At 42.2% G+C, this 16733-nt stretch overlaps 1 long non-coding RNA gene across 1 annotated transcript; it reads left to right on the forward strand.

Annotated features, from left to right (window-relative positions):
* Positions 1-2599: 2599 nt before the first annotated feature.
* LOC139591927 (uncharacterized) lies at positions 2600-16384 on the forward strand. The gene is made up of 3 exons (XR_011679798.1): positions 2600-2684; positions 4015-4103; positions 16136-16384. It is a non-coding gene; the product is annotated as an uncharacterized lncRNA (long non-coding RNA).
* The last annotated feature ends 349 nt before the right edge of the window (positions 16385-16733 follow it).

Here is a 16733-nt window from a genome sequence, read left to right on the forward strand (position 1 = left end):
TTTATTTGACCAAGTAGGATTCTGCAGATGAACTGAAACTGGCTAAAATGCAGTGCAAGCTTCAGCAAACACCTCAGGGCACTTACTGAGCAAAGGGGTGGAAGGACCAAAGCATGTCCCTGCCTAAGTGAAGTTATACCACAACTGATGAAAAAACAGCTAGGGTACAAAAGAGATTAAGCATGGAGATGGAAAGCAGGTGCCACTGAGCAAAAGGAATGCTTTAAAAAACTGTTGTTTTAGCACTCTACATGAAAATCAAATGAAATTGCAGTTATTTTCAAGTAAGCTCTGCTGGGATGTGTGCTACTAGCTGGGCATTGATTTTAAATGCTATCAAAGCTGTTACTTTATGGCTTTTATTTTTTTTTTTTTTTGTCTGTCTCATAAGATATCAGTGTCTCAAAGAATTCATATTAGACTCCCACCTTGGGGGCAGAGTGCAGATGAGTGTTTCTCTTGGTGTAGGCAGTACCCATGAATGTTTGTGAGCACCCTGGGGTGTGCTGTCAAGTGCTGTCACTCACTGCTGAGGCATGGGAACGCAGTGCAAGTTCCTCCACCACATCTGTCTTTGGGTTTTCCAGTGTGAAACAGCCCAGTGAGTGCACTCAGAGTTGAAAACTTGGTCCTCCAGGTTTGGCTGGCACCACTGAGGAAGGGGTGTAAGGCACAACAGGCCTCAGACTGAGCTGTAGGGATCTAAGGAAGGCTGAGGGATGCCAAAGGGGCTACCTAGGCAATGCCCACAGGCTGCTCAGGAGGGAGCAGCTCTGGAGACAGGGATGCTCTCTTATCCTGGATGGGTGCCCATACACCTCCTGTCCCCCATGAATGCCTCCTGCCCCAAAAGCAATGCCTCCAGCAAAACAGAGTGCCAGCATGAGTGATTTGCAGGAAATCAGTGGTTTTGCTTTCAACACACCTTAACCCAGCAGAAGGACAAGTTCTGCTGCGGTGAGAATGATCTGACAGCAAGGTGCCCAAGGCAGGCAGCCCTTTTGCTCAGCTGCCCTGTGCTGGGCTGTGGGGTGCCTCCCTTTGCACAGCCCTACAACTGCAGCAGAAGGAAATCCATCACTTTCCTTAGGACAGTGCCCCACACATGTTATGGCACTTTGGTTTTTTTCCTCTCACAGGATGGAGGCTTCAGAGGGTGTGCATGTTGCATTTCTAATTTCAGAATCCTGAAGGAATTCTCCTCTGTAGGACTGGTTATGCCCTTGTCACAGGCTTGTGGTGCTCCCTCCCAGGCTCATGAGCAGTGCTGGTGAGAGCAGCCATGGGAGCAGGATTCCCAGAGAAATTCTCCCTTGAATACTGTTCAGCAGGGCAGGGGCTCTGTGCCTTACACTGACACACCACAGCACAGGAGATCAGAAAAATCCCCCTATCTGGGAAAGCAGTTGATCCAGCTTCTACCAGGGAAGCCTTTCAAAGGCAATTGAAATTAAAAAAGAGCCATTCTTCATTATTAGTAATAATAGCAACAGCAGCAGCAGCAACAGCAGATTGCATTCATCATTCTCTCCCCTGAAAAGCTTTTAGCCTCATCTGCCTTAGTTTTTTAATTAACAGCATCTGGGAAATTAGAGCTTATTGATTCCCTGGGTTTCATCCCATTCCTTGGGATTCAACAGGGGTATATCAGCACTCTGTGACTGCAGCTGATTTGTAGAGCAAGGTTGGTGGTACTCCACCTCTGCAGATGCTCTGGGCTTCTTTCAGAGGCCACCTGCAGAGCTCCAGAGCCCTACCCCAGCTGTTGCTAGAGACCAAGGAAGAAGGTTTAAGGATTGTCCTCTCCAAGCCCCTGGAATGAGAAAGATCAGAGGAAAGATCTTTTTCTGATTACTGCTGATCTTAAATAAGGACAATATTTTCTGGCAAACTCTTTATCCTGAGAAAATGTTGAATTCTTAATTTTTCCTAGCAGCAGTCTACAGAGAAAGGTTACTCCTGTACCAAATCTAGGAGTTTCCAGTCACTTTGGAGCTGGCTCTTTCCTCTATTCCCAGCTGGCTGCTATCTTGCTCTGAAATCCCAAAGATTTTCACAGGATGAAAATAAAGATTCCCACCCCATCTCCTCACAAACCTCTGTGGCACCCTCATGGCAGGGAGCAGTGCTCAGCTGATGGGAGGGACAGGACAGCCTGAGTGCTGCCTGTAGCTGCTACTCTAGTTAATACTCCTAGTAGTTAATAGTACTGCTGCCTGCAGGATTAGCCCCTGCATCTTATCTGAGATCATATGCACCTCACCTTTGTCACTCTGAGGCTCAGTCTGGCCTTCTGTCTCATCCAGTGTAGCCCCAGCCTCTGAAATTCATGAGCAGTTTCCCCTCCTTTTCCTGTTTTTTGCACATTTTCTCCTTGCTTCCTGTCACACTTCAGTGCTCCCTGTGCTTGAGAACAAAACTCTTGACAAATGTCACTGGCAGTTACCACCATGAGCATTAGACAGCTGAGGTTAACCACCAACCTCTGTTTGCATGCCACAGCACCTGAAAGACGAGCAGCAGCACTTTCAGGGAACAAAATGTTAAAAGCAAAAACTTCTCAGTGTCAGTGGCACCTCCCAGTCCTAAGATCACCTAGGGGGTGGCTCAAAGCCTGCTCCTGCCCACAGCACCCATGGAGGTTTCCCAGTGGAACCTGGGATAAGGAGATCCGGGAGCAGCAGGTACAGCCATGTGTTATTTGTGTTGTCTTTTGCTTTCACTTCATGATATCAAATATTACTCACTTGATTGCTTGATGGACTGTTGTCTCTCTGTGTGGCAGCTGGTGACTCAATGGCAGCACCCAGTCTGTGACAGTGCCATGGTGACCCAAGCCGTCACCCAGGGATCAAACTGACACGGGGGGATGATGGGAGGGAAAACCTTGCTGGGTGGAAGCTGCAACATTCACTGAGCACCTACTTCTTAGCCTCTGATTGATCTTGAAAGCAGTGCTGGTGGACCCCACAATGCTCACACAGCTGCTTGCCAAGCCCTCAGCCTCACCCTCGCCACAAATGGGGTGAGGTAGAAGTTCTCCCAGACAAGAGGAGCCTGACTCATGTCACTAAACACAGCCAATGGGACAAGTTTCTTCCTCGTCTGCTTGACACCCATCCAGCAGAAGAACTCTTGAACCAGTGGCCAGAAGCAGTGTCTGGGTTTAAGGTGTTGCTGAATGATGTGCCTGATGAAACTGGCAGAAACTACTCCAGGGTCCCTTAAATTACCCATGACTCAGGCATCTATGAAGTCATGCCCCATTCCTGTTTATCTTCTTTTATCATTTTTTATATATTGTCTGATACTGTGTCAGCTCTAGTGCTTTATTAGACTTCCAGGTCAAGGGTTGTGAATTTATTTGTCATTGTCTTGTGTAATAAAATAATGTCTTCCAGCTTGACAGCAAAAAATTTTGGTTTTTAGTGACATAAAAGAATATTTATGTCAATATTCTTTGCAACATATGTAGTTCTCCAGATGTCTGAATGCTTGTAGAGTCAATACAGGCTTCCAGCATTTATAATGAAGAGCATTTATAATGAATGTGTCTTTCTCCCAGAATTTATAATGAATGTGTCTTTCTTCCAGCATGTCCAAAGTTCCCTCTTCATGGCCTCTAACTCCATTATTTCATGTCCTTCTCATATGTGACTTCTTAAACCTAATTCTTAAACATTAGCCTGGCTGAGATAGAATTTTTGGTTTATGTTTTATTCTGCATAGCTTTGGAAAACAGGACTGGAAAAAGTTTTGAGAGGTTATGAGAGAGAGAGAGAGAGAGAGAGAGAGAGAGTAAATTCCAGCCAAATATCTCTTAAATTACAATCAAATGGTAAGTGACTCTGCAAGCTCACAGCATTCTGGGTCCTGGGAGAATATCTGCAGAAGGAAAGAGGTCAAGGACACTGGCTGATATGGGTACAGGCTTGGGTTTGTCGCCTCAGGCAGGAAAGGGTGTCTTTAGCTTCTTGGGTATGTGAGGTCTCTGGTGGATCTTTTCTGTTTCAGACATTGGTCAGAAGGAAGCCCCTGCCACTGGCAGTGAATTGATGGTCACCATGGGACTACACAGGGAAAAAATGATGCTAATACATTGGGTAAGGAGGATGAAATGCAAGTAGTATGTGTGTTTGCCTTAATATTTTCACAAGCTTTTAAATGCTGAAAGTTGAAGAAATGCTCAGTTTTTTGAGGTTGGTCTACCTGTAGTCACTGCAGGACATAACAAGATATGAACACAGCTGCAGTTGTTATGTGACTGAATATTGCCTGCCTGGTGCAAATAATGCCAAAATAGTCACCACATTGCCAATATTAATCTCATTGCTTGGAGAAAAGTAATGACTGGCAAGCTACAACCTTGTAATGCATTACAAGAACCACTGCAGCTCTGATCTGATCTGATAGTGCTAGTCTAGTAACACACCCAGTTGAAGAGCAGGGAAATAGTTCATGCCATGGTGATCATAGGATATAAATTATGTATGGCTTCAGCTGCCCTGTGCTCATGCTATCCCCTAGCACACAGCTGCTAGTTCCCTGCCTTCATGCCATGTGCTAAATAACTATCAAATCATTTAGTTTGCAAAGGAGGTCTGCAGGTCATCTGCTCCTACACTTCACCCAAAGCAGAGCCAAGCTTGCATTTGGATACTTGGAGCCCTTGGAACTTTGAGGATCTCTGGTGATGGAGGTCCCCTCTGCTTCCAGTGTTGACTGTCCTGATTATGATAAGTTTTTTTCTAATATACAGCAGTTGCACCTTGTAGGTGGAAAGACTGGTTGTATCCTCTCTGTAACATCCCATTAAGGCTGGGTTTGCTCCAAGCTGTACAAAGCCTGATACTCTTGCAGTCTTTCCTCTTGTATGCTCAAGTCCCTAGTTGCTCTCCACTGGACTTGCTTCCATATGTCAATGAGCTTATTGTACTTAGGAGCCCCCCAAAACATTTTCCCAGCTGTAGTTTCTAACCCTCCATTGTTTTCAAACTTGTAAGCTCAAGAATGATTAATCTATTTATTTAAAGGAAATAAAAGAAAAAGTCATATAAGGGCACAATCCCTGGGCTGTCTCTGCATTTAGCATTAGACAGATGGCTCACATTCCACCTGAGTCTCTGGAGGCAGATGCAGCCCAGATCTAAATGGGGAGCTGCTCAGCTGTGGCCATGTCAAATGCTGACCATATGTCACAATGGCTAGTGTCAAGGGGAAGAGGGGAAAACACAGCTTTACAATCCTGCTCAAGTGTCCTGCAAATCAGCACCAGAGTCTCTTGTACTGTCTCCTGTTTGCTGTCGATCTTAGAAAGACAAGTAAATTTTCTGTCATCAGCTGTCAGGCAAATAAGTTCCCTCAAAGGATGAAAGTCACAATACATAACATCTCCTAATGGCTCGTTCTGGAGTATGATCCCCTTCACATGGGACCACAGAAGCAGAAAAGTGTCACTGGCCACTTATAAAGCAGTAAACTTCATTTGGAGGCAAGGATGCAAGCAGTAGCCCATACAGAGGAGAGTACAGGAGGATGGGAGAGATGGCAGCAGTTGCATAAAGCCTGGAGTAATGGAAAAACTTAGACTGGTGTCTGTCTTTTAAAGGAAAATGTTTCTCACTGTTAGCTGTATGGAGAGCCTCAGCTCTGTACCCACTGCTCTGCCTAAGAATTAGTTCTCTGACCTCAGCTATACTAAATGCTGGAACGTCACCTAGCCATTCCAATAGTGTCACTCAAGATGCATCCCAGGGTCCCATTTCTAAAAATGCTACACAGCAAACACAAAATAATACAGTCAGTACATAAAAATGCAAAAAGCATCATCGCATCAATATTGATGAGCTCCATATCATTTTACTACTTGAATAATACACCAAAAAAAGGTAATTGCTTTCAAACTACACAACTGCAGGCAGCAATGTCTATGAAATATACCCAGGTATCTGGACAAAGGTATTGGAAAAAAGTACATTTGGAATGTCCCACAGACTTACACGGTTATCTTTGACAGACAATCTTTGCAGTGCTTATCAAGGTTCAGAGTCCATTAACGGGTTTCAGTTTGGGCACTCAGACTCATACACCGTCTTACTAGACAATAAGAAAATTTTAAAATGGGCTGGACAAACATCTAGAAATAAAAAGCAATGGGTCTAAACACGCTATTTCATACTTCTGCCACAAGTAAGGGCCAGCAGTTGTACCACAGAAACGACCGTCATATCAGTGCTGCCCTGGTGGTCCAAAAATAATTGTACCATTGCTAGGCATGACTCAAGAAAAAAGAATTACTTTTGTAACTGGAAGGAACCAAAGGGCACCACATCCATCTGCCTGCCTTCTGGCAGGCTCAGTTTGCTATTTATCGTGAGTGGCGCGTTTGAATTCCAGCTCCTGCCGCTCGCACCTCCGCTCTGCGCCTGCCGGGAGCCGGGAGCGGTCCCGGGGCTGCGGCCCCGCCCGGGGTCCCCGCGCGTCCCCGGGCCCCGCTGCCTGCGTGGGAGCGCGGCTCCAGGAGAAGCCGCTTCCCAGAGGGTGTAAATGACATGTTCAGCATCCCAGAGAAGGCGCAAAGCACAGCCCACCGCGCTGCTCTGGGGGCAGCCACGCTCCTTCCCGAGGGCTGCCCCCTCTCCTTCCCTGCGGAGCGCAGCCCTGCACGGCGGGAAGGGAGCGGCATGGCAAACCTGGGAGGAACAGCCGAAAGGCGAGGGAACAAATAGCTGCTGGAACTGGAATTAGTGTCGTGGTGAGAGGTTGAGAATAAATCTATCATACTTAGCCTCTCTTTCAGCTATTGCAGAGCAGGGCATTACATTAACAATGAACCCAGCAGGTAGCATATAGGAACAATATGGCCTGAGGGAGCAGCCACTCTGTTGCTCTTATAAGTATTCTCTGATGCTTCTTTTTATAGCTTTATAGATTTTATAAATATATATAAAATAAGTTTTATAAATTTTGTTATATATAGTTTGAAATTTATAGTTATGTATCTTTACATAACTAAACTCATTATTTATGCAAAATTAGAATCCCAGATTCTTCATCTTAACAATAGCCAAAGGAACAAAATTCTTGCTGACTGTTTAGCACCTTCAGAGAACAAAGTAAGGAGGAAAGTGGAAACCCCCATTCAGCTGACAGGGAAAGATGCAGTGGCACTGCATCTGCTTCACACTGGGGTTTCCAGCTTCTGTCACTGCTGGAGGGCCCCAGTCCTTCTCACCCTGCTTCCCTCCCACACCTGACAGAATCAATTCCTTGCTATTATGGAGACACCCATCTGTTGCTTCAGCTAATGAGTACAAAACTGATTGGAAAGCTTCATGTAAAAACTCACCAAAAATGGGAATACATGGGCTAGTTTTTGTCAGAAGTAATACAATGTCATAAAGTAACTGGGAGTTTTGCTAACTGTGAACAAAGGGAAAAAGTAGAAAGGGTCTGAGAATGTCCTTCAATAAATGGACATGAGCTGAGCAGCTTATGATCACACAAAAATTGACCTAGTTATACACTGAAAAAAATGCCAATATTGAATTACCTACTGAAAGAGGTGAGGTTATATTTATTTCCCAAGCCACCATAATACCTACAGATCACACTGCATGTGAAAGACTGCGGTAGACTCCATAGGATCTGCTTTTTTAAATTTGTCCTGAGCCCAGTTTTTGAGGGCCCAGTCCTTTCAGGATGACTTTCCAGAACAACTGGAGCTACTACCAAAAGAGAGGGTTTCAGTGCATACACGTGTCCAAACAAACTGGATGTTTTTGCAGATCTGTCCCCACCTGTGGATATTAATTGATTTCCAAAAGCTGACATAAATGTAATGTATAAGGTAGGCCAGGTACTCAGGCCACTTTGTAGTCTAAACAAGAGAAGTGGCAGCATAATTAAGATTTTTTTTTTTTAAAGAAATCCCAGTTGTTGATGCTGTTAACACTCTGAGCACATTTCCTAATTCCAAGATGTGCACTACAGTCCCTTCCCTCAGTCTGTTTGTGTGGGTGCTCTGGGATCCCTCACTTTCAGCACTGGAGTCTGTCCTTACAGATTAACACAAAGGAGTAGAGTGTGAAACTCTGTAAATCAGGAGATGTAAATGGGAATAAACTCAAGGAGTGAAAGACAAAATAGGAGGAAAATTATATTCATAAAGGCAGTAGGGCTAGGCAAATGTTACATTAGGTGTATAAGGCTATATATTACACTCTAAATGCTTCACATAACTATATATTCCATACTCAGAACTTTTAATACTCTGTGGAGATTACATACATGTGGTCCTAAATACAGCACTCACTCAACATATGAAATATCCCTGCTGAAACAATTGCACAGGATCTAGGGGGAAAAGCCAAATAAAACTATCAGTTAGATCCTTTCATATGGGAGATCAGCCATTCACACATTTTAATGTTCTTTTAAGTTACTGGAACTTAAGAAAATCAAGACAACAAGATGTTAATGACAGTAAGAGACCTTGATATTTGGTCCATTTCATGGGGGATTTATGAGAAACATATTTTATAATGTGTTTACTAAGACTGCTTTCCCTAAAGTGGACTAAACTTCTATGCTTTGACCCTGAACTCTAAAGTCATAATCAACCAACTAATATCCATAAATTGCACTTTTCTTAAGAGGAAACCAGGCACTGCCCTGTCCCAAATTTTATCTTCAAAATGATGGAAATTCCAGCTAATATTTGCACCTGTGGAAATTATACCAAGAAAATAATTCTAATACTGAATAATACTGCATAAGAAAGGGGTACATTTGTACGGTACAAGCTCCACTATTGCATTAAAATAACTGAATGTTTGCCATTAAGGTAAACTAACCAGAAGACCCAGAAGAGGGTAAGTGAGAAAATAGAGGTGAAATTAGAGGCTTTTAAGATAGCACTGGAAAAGGGCAGTTATTAATTTCCAGCCCTGTGAATTTGTTGCTGAAATATGATTTCCTACTGTGAAACAGAATCACTGGCCACAACTGAGAAAGGAATTTAAAACATCGTAATAAAACTATTTCATTTAATTTTCATTTAATCCTCATCTAGTCATACCTGCTTTCTGAAAGTATGCATATTCTTGTCAATTTAGCTACTGACTGAGTTAAAAGTGTGGGGTTTTTCAAAAAATTGTCATTCTCTCAAGGGATATGCATGTATGATTGAATTGTCTGAAAAGCAAAGAAAGATCATAGTAGGACCTAGAGGAAAGAGAAGGTGGCATCTTATGTGTCTGTTGAGTTCCTGACTTTTGTCTAGCTCCAGACAAACATTGAAATATAAATGAAATACTTCTCTAAGCAATGATAGTGCAGCCTCAGGCTGCCTCCTTATTTTGGTGAGTGTGTTGTGGGTTGCTGAGGGATGAGGAAGAAAAAAGGACTGCTCTTCCTCAATCCTGGGAGGCAGGGATGGTGACGAGGAGTGGAGATGGTGGCTATTCCCACCAAAGGAACATTCTTTTGCTTCTGCTTGTAGGAAAGTCTGTCTGTGTAGGCACCTTTCTTTTCCTAACCAAATCTAGTAATTTCAGGCAGTAAATGATGTGTCAAGACATATTAAATTAACAGTTCCTCCAAGCTCAATTTGCAGAGCCATCCATGCTCTCAGTCCAACTGAGTATTTGAAAAGGAACCTGCAAAAAAAAGTGCAGTAACAGGCTCTTGTTATGAGGGAATCCACATAATCTCTATTAGGCTGGTTTGTTTTTGGTGATCTAAATTTTGTACAATTTGAAAGGCCAAAACTAGCAGACAAGTTACCTTTTAATGTCAATAGAGATGTCTGAAGTAGCTAGCTGCATATCTCCTTGTTTGTTGAGATAAAACTGAAGTATATTTTAATATAAAAAATATTTGTCAGCTTGGTCAAATACATAGTAACTCTTAAAATACTACCAAGAATGTTATACGCAAATTAAGAGACAGTTTTTGTTTATATATAGATAATTTCTTGAGTGCACAGTGTACACTAATAAATGGGATTCTGCAAACTTACACTGGAGATACTGAGTCCACCATTGAGTGCCGTAATGTTTGAATGTTCAGAAGGGTAAAAGTATGTTTGACTACCTTGCTGGAAATCCTGTTTTGCATATTAGGAAGGAAAGTCTGTGTATGATATGCCCCTTCTAGGCAACCTATAAACTGTGGATAAATCGTGCTGGATTTGTAATAATGGCCTCACTACTGTCAAATGCAAAAATAGTGGCTGAAGTTAACAAACAGTCCATTACCAGATTAAAAATCTATACACTGCATCTATGGAAGAAGCAATCTATAAGGGCCCACTAATATACATTCATATCACAAAGGATAATTTCTCAGACTTCATTACATCCGTTGAAAGAATTTAGTATATTTGGCTGAAATTCAGCATGGTGTTATAAATAATTCACATTGGCAAAGACCGAAGCACAGGCCTTGATCACAAAATTAATTGATTTATCTGCACAGAGAACAACTGCCAAATCTTTGTTCATTGGTGTGGTGTTTACTCTTGTGATTAGTCCTGCTGGTTACTGCCACCCTTTCTCAGCCTGGAGCATGCCCATCCCATAAAAGTCCTCCACACAGGAGTGGACAAGGGTGGAAACTGCTAGTGATTGCTTCATAATCATAAGCTTGTATTTGTTCTCTCTGGTGGTCCATTTTCTTTTAAGAATAATAACATGTTAGAAAGATACCATGCCTGAAGACACATGTGATTAAGATGCCCATAATACAGCACTGATCTAAACTATATTACTTCTGTAAAAATATCAATTAAAAGGAATTTTAAAACATGCTAACTACTGCATGGTACTCCAGTTTCCTACCTGCCTTAATTCCACATGCATATTTGAACACTGTTCTGTGTGAAGGATGATGAGTGAGATATTCTGTTCCAGGAGAACCAGTGCTCTGAGCAGACCCATTTTTGCTGTCTCTGGGCCAGCAGCAAGTAACAAAAATAACAAACTTTTCAAGATCACTTACCAGAGCTGGACATGAGGGGATGGCCCTTTCCCCCTGCCCTCCTCTAAAGCACTGCACAGAAGAAAGTTGCCAAGGGCCAGGCTCTAGCTGAGACTTGCAGCTATCCTGGACATAATCAGCTGAAGTTGTGGCTGCCCTTCCCATCACCTGAGGCTCCATTTTGTGTCCACCCACCTGTGGACTCTCACAAAGCCCTGCAGAAACAGCAGTGGTCTTGGCTGCTGAGCAAAACAGTGATTAGGAAGGCCTTGAGCGAACAGTAAAGCCTTTTTCTCTCAGCATTTGGAAACACACTCCATTTGGAAATTTCATTTGTTTCTGTGTGTGTGTCTGCACTATAAACAAAAGGTTCTCACATTCATTCAGGCCAATTTTGCATGGAGCTGAATCCTGAGCAAGAGCAAAGCCGTCTCCTCTCCCTGCTGACTCTAAAGAGAAGCAGCAATGACTCACTGGGCTTCACATGGAGATTTCACAGGTTTGCCTTAGCATATATGCCAGCTCCACTACATACAGCCTGTTTAGCTTCAGCACTGCTAACTCAAAGGATGTACAGCCCCTCCACATCCCTGCTGTGCAAGATAAGCATATGGTACTGGTATGAAATGTAATTGATTTTACTGGCACAGCCTGTCCTGCAGCTCACAGGCAACAATCTCAAATAATTTAAAGGAATCAGTAATCTGCTATTAAATTGCAACTATTAATATGTGATATTGCTTTTTCAAACACCCCAGTGAACTATTTGCAATGGCTTCCTTTCTTTCTTTGTAACTTCAGCCTCCTTCTTTCTTTCCCCTTCCATTTATATCCTTCAAATATACTTATGTGAGCACTCCTGAAGGATGACATGTAGAAAAAAAGCTATACCAAGACATAATTACACTGGAACAGCTAACAGAAAAGACCTAGATGTTTCAAATGTCAGTAGATTTGAAGATGTGTGGGCAGGATTTACAACACTGGTATGTTGCCACTGGTAACTGACTGCATTTTTAACCTTCCCACTGCTGGCTAGCAGTGCGAAAAAGGAAAAGTCTAGGAATTTAGAAATAAACAAGCTCATTACAACCCTCTAAAATTTATTGCTTTGAAGCTGAGACAAACAAGAGGAAGATTGTATAAAGGTTAGAGAGGAGCTCCTTCTTGCTGATAGGCAGCCTACACAGCACCTAACCCTTCCAGTTTGCTGGCATGCAGCTGTTTCCTCTGCTGGATCAGCCCTGAGGACCAGGTTTGGTCACTCCATATAGATGGAAGAGGAAAGAGCGAAGCTTTTTCTGGCAGTATTTCAAAAGCACAGCCATCTCAGGCAAAAGATACTTGATGGAGTTCCACTGTTAAAAAGTTGGCAGAAGTCTCCTGCTGAGAGTGAGCAATTTGGAGACACCAAGCAATCTGACAGACTATTAGACCATAGAGTGGAGTCACACACATGATCTGAAGCAGGGAGCAGTTGCTGACAGGGGTGTTACACCCATGGCTTGGGTTTGATAAGTGAGGACCAAGGAGAAGGCCAAGCTTCTTGGGCACATAATGGTGGTATTATTAGGGTGCTTATCTAAATGGAGGAGAACAAATTTAGGGCAGGATTCCATGAAAAATTAGAATATGTGAAAGGAGACAGTGAGAAGAGAAAGCCTTGAGATATGTGATTGCACTTCATATGTTGTGCAAAGAGGGGGGATACTCCCATTCCTTCTGAGAAGTGCTCATTGCAACAGAGTCCAGGCCAGGAGGCCCCACACAAGCTAATATCATAAACTGGGCAGAGTTGAATGAGACTAAAATGATGTTATTACTCTTAATTAGATACTCAAATGAAAACCAGCTTCATATCTAGAAAACTCACTGAAATGAAGGCAACCACACCTGCTCAGCACCTTGGTATTTCATAGGGACTTCTCTTCAGCAAGGAGGGAAATTTCACTGGAAGGTGTGAACATTCAACTGCTCCATTACTGTTAACCCTAAATGTGCATTTAGAAGTCTTTTAGGTAACAAATTAAAAACTGTGTGAAACCATTCCTGGTCTCAAAACACTATTTGCTGGTTTTTTATGATCTTGGAAAGAGCAAACTGTAGATGTCACAGCATTGCCTTTGCTAAAAACAAGCTCTGTGCCTATCAGCTCACAAATTCCAGCTGAGAATGATATAGAAGAGACAGCTCTACTCGTGCTGCAGTGCATGTGATTTAACAGCTCTTCCATTTAAAGACCTTTAGGAGAATGCCAGTCTGTTCCTAGTTTTAACCTTTAAAATGCAGCAAGGACTTCAAGAGCGACTTTGGCATTTCTCAGTGTAACCCACACCTCCCACATGCATCAGGGATGACTTTACAAGCACAGCACCAGGGAAGCAGACATGTATGAATATGTACAGTCTATGGACCCCTGTAAAGGGATGCATATCTCCCAGAATTTCACCTCTATTCCTCTTGGCATCATTCTAACTCCTCATGCTGAGAAGTGGTGTCATTTTTAGCCTCATTAATTTTCAGGGCTTCCCCTTCCCCCCTCCACTTAATGCTGGCAAGTCAGCTACCACAAGTAAAGCAGGCAGCAGATTTTTCTGTGTCTCTCAGAGTGGTAATTAAAGTTGCTAAAAAAATAATTTAAAAAATTAAAGAAACGTGAAGTTCTTCCCAGGAGCAATGTTCTCTGCATGATCCAAGCATCAGCTGCTTTTGTAGTTACAAGCTATGGAGATGAGATTGTCTGGTATCCATCTGTCCTGCCCCAACATGTCAGAGTCATGGGGTATAGCTCAGCTGCTAGGAGATTTCTTATTCTTAATTTATTTTGAAACAATACTGTGGGAGCAAAATCATTGATGCCTTCACCAACTCAATTTCTTGTTTTGTTTGCTATTGCTAGGGAATAGGAATTTTTGTATAAAGCTCATTCATCTTTTATTGCTTTCTCATGAAAGTCATTTTATTTTGCCCTCCATGATGACTTTTCATGGGACCTTCCAGCCTTTGGTGTAATGTAAGGACAAGGTTGCAGAGGTAGGCATCAGGGCCCCCATCAGCCAAAGCCTTCATGCAGGTTGCAGTATCCTTAATCTAGCAATCAATTTCTTTAAGTAATGGATTGTTTGACTCATTCTTTGGATGCAAAGCCATCCTTTTGGCCAGGACCAAAAGGTTATGGCTGGTCTGCATTCCAGCCTAGTACGAGCAGGGCTCAAGCATTTTGTGTTACTGCTCTGTGTGGCTGAAACTCTGTGACTGAAGTGAGAAGAAAGATGAATTAAAATGTTAAAATAAAAAAGTCTCTGCTGCCCTGGGGGGTGCCCTGGGGCTGCCCCTGGAGCCCACCCTGTGATGCTGCCAGCAATGCCCACCACAGGGTGACACTGTGGGTGACCTGCCAAAGGTCCCCTTCACAGGAGCCCCAAATGGTGTGAGCAAACCTGCTGTGAGCCTGGGGGTGCTCAGCCTGCTGAAGATGGTTTCCACTGTGGCAGTGTGGATGCCTGGGGCCATGTCCACTTTTCTGTCTGAGGATGTCACTCCGCAATGGACTCTTTTCCCCCACTACTGGTTCTCACATTAAACATCAATAAAAATGTGCAGTGCAAAGAATGGACTTTTTTATTCACACTGCACAGGGGGTCAGTGGCATTTCTCAGAGGCATTGTCCAGTTTAGGTAGAAGGATGAAGAAAATCCTTCTGTTGGCTCAATTTTCTTGTACTGACCACATGATATAGAGCAGGTGAGGTGAACTAAGATGCATGAAAAATTAATCCAGCAAATTATTTTTCTGATTATTACGTGGCTCCACAACTCTCTACATTATCTTACATGAAAATCTAGCTGAGCAGAAGGCTTTAAAGATAAATTCCAAAACATCAAGTGATGCTTGAAGAAGTATTTATCCATTTCAAAACATTTAAAATGCTACACTTGACTAATATAAACCATATTATATATAGTTATAATATATATAGTTATATGTCAGATGGAAAGGAAGCACCATTATAAAAAATAAAGCATAAAGTAATATCTATGGAAATGTGCAAAATGCATTAGGTAAGATTTGAACCATCTGAGAATCTGAGTTTCATACTTTTGGTCCATAGAGTAAATTTCAGCAAGATCATTTGACTTGTTTTAGAGACCAGAGCATTACTGCAATAGTTTCACCCCACTAGAAGATACTAGGAATAACTAAATTGCTCATGGCAGATATTATAAAACACACAAATGCATTCCTATTCCTCTTTTTGGTTTGGTGTTTGCTGGGGGGAGTTGTTTTGATTTTTTGGGGATTTTCTTTCCATTTTCAAACATATCTCTAAGTGTAGTACTTGTTCTCAATATTTGGCGATAACATGCAAACAAAGAGCACTGCAAGTGTCTGTTCATGGAATCTGCAGTGTCTAAAAATCACATGAGATTTTTTCCAGGCCCAAATTTCAAGCCCATGACCACATGCCAAAGATAAAATTATGAGAATGACAATAGTGGGAAAAATTTTCTTCATCACTGAGAAGCCTTTGGTCAATACAATGATGAAATTTTTTTTCAAGACAATGTTTTGATGGGGAACGTGGTGAATATTTGGGGACTATTCAAATGCTGGAAATGTTTTTAAGTTGGAGTAAATCCACTCACTCAGTTCCAAAATATTGCTGAAAGGAAAATCTGTGTTAGGCAAAAAATAAATCTAGAGCTATCAGAAAACCTGAGGTCACAGGAATTGGAATTTTTTAAAAAAAGCCCATATTTAGTCATCTCACTATGCCATTCTTTGCATATTATGGCCTGAAACTAAGGCTATAGGGCTATATTTGACTCTGCTTAGCCATCAATATCCACTTACTGTGAGGGAGCAATGGTTACAGAACCTCCAAGTTGCCATTTCCCATAACATTGCATGAATCTTGTTGTGCCTGACAGTTTCCATAAAGCCCAAGCTCCATGAGACTGAAAAATCTCCTGAAAACTCCAGTTTTTGATTACAAGGAGAAAAGGCAATGTTGTAATCCTCATGACTGTAGAAACAGGAGAAAAAATTATCTTTGCCCTGCTCCCAATATGCTAAAACCTCATTAACCCAGAGGCAAATTAAGCATCTCTGAGAACCCACCATGTTTAATTTTTATTTTTTTCTTTCTAAACAGGAAGAAGAGGAAGTCAGAGAGGGTTCTGATATTTTAAAAACCCGGTAAAAGCAATACTGGAATTCAGGTCATTAACTTCAGCTGAAAACAAAGAGAAAAATCGACTCCTGTCATTAAGCCACAGAATTTTGAAACAGGTGTATGGTAAAGTGCAGAGTGGTTTTTTTTTTAATCACCATATCACAGGGACACTGGCAAATGAAACTGCCAGACAGCATACAAATAATGAATAAATGTTGTTCTGCAATTCCTTTTCTCTGGATTAAAAAAAATAGCCTGTTTTTATAGAATTTGATTGTCTTGCCTGTTTGAGTTGAAAATGCAGAAAGCTGGCGCATCAGAGGATCTCACAGAGGGACGAGCCTGACATAGGCTGCTTTGCATAGTCATCCTCCTGTATACCAACAAATAAGCAAAAGCTGCATTTTTTATTTCTTCACACCCATTTTAGTATCAACCCAGTGGAACTATTGCACTGAACAGTGTGTCATGTGCTCATTGTATTTTATATGATGCTTGGAGTAGTGCAGGGCTCCTTATTAATAAAATTCTGCTGTGCAGCAGATGTATGTGGCAGCCATATATGATCACAATACAC

The sequence above is a fragment of the Agelaius tricolor genome, unplaced genomic scaffold, assembly GCF_023055355.1.
Source record: "Agelaius tricolor isolate 1412-34295 unplaced genomic scaffold, bAgeTri1.0.p SCAF_7, whole genome shotgun sequence".
In the NCBI taxonomy this organism is placed as follows: domain Eukaryota; kingdom Metazoa; phylum Chordata; class Aves; order Passeriformes; family Icteridae; genus Agelaius; species Agelaius tricolor.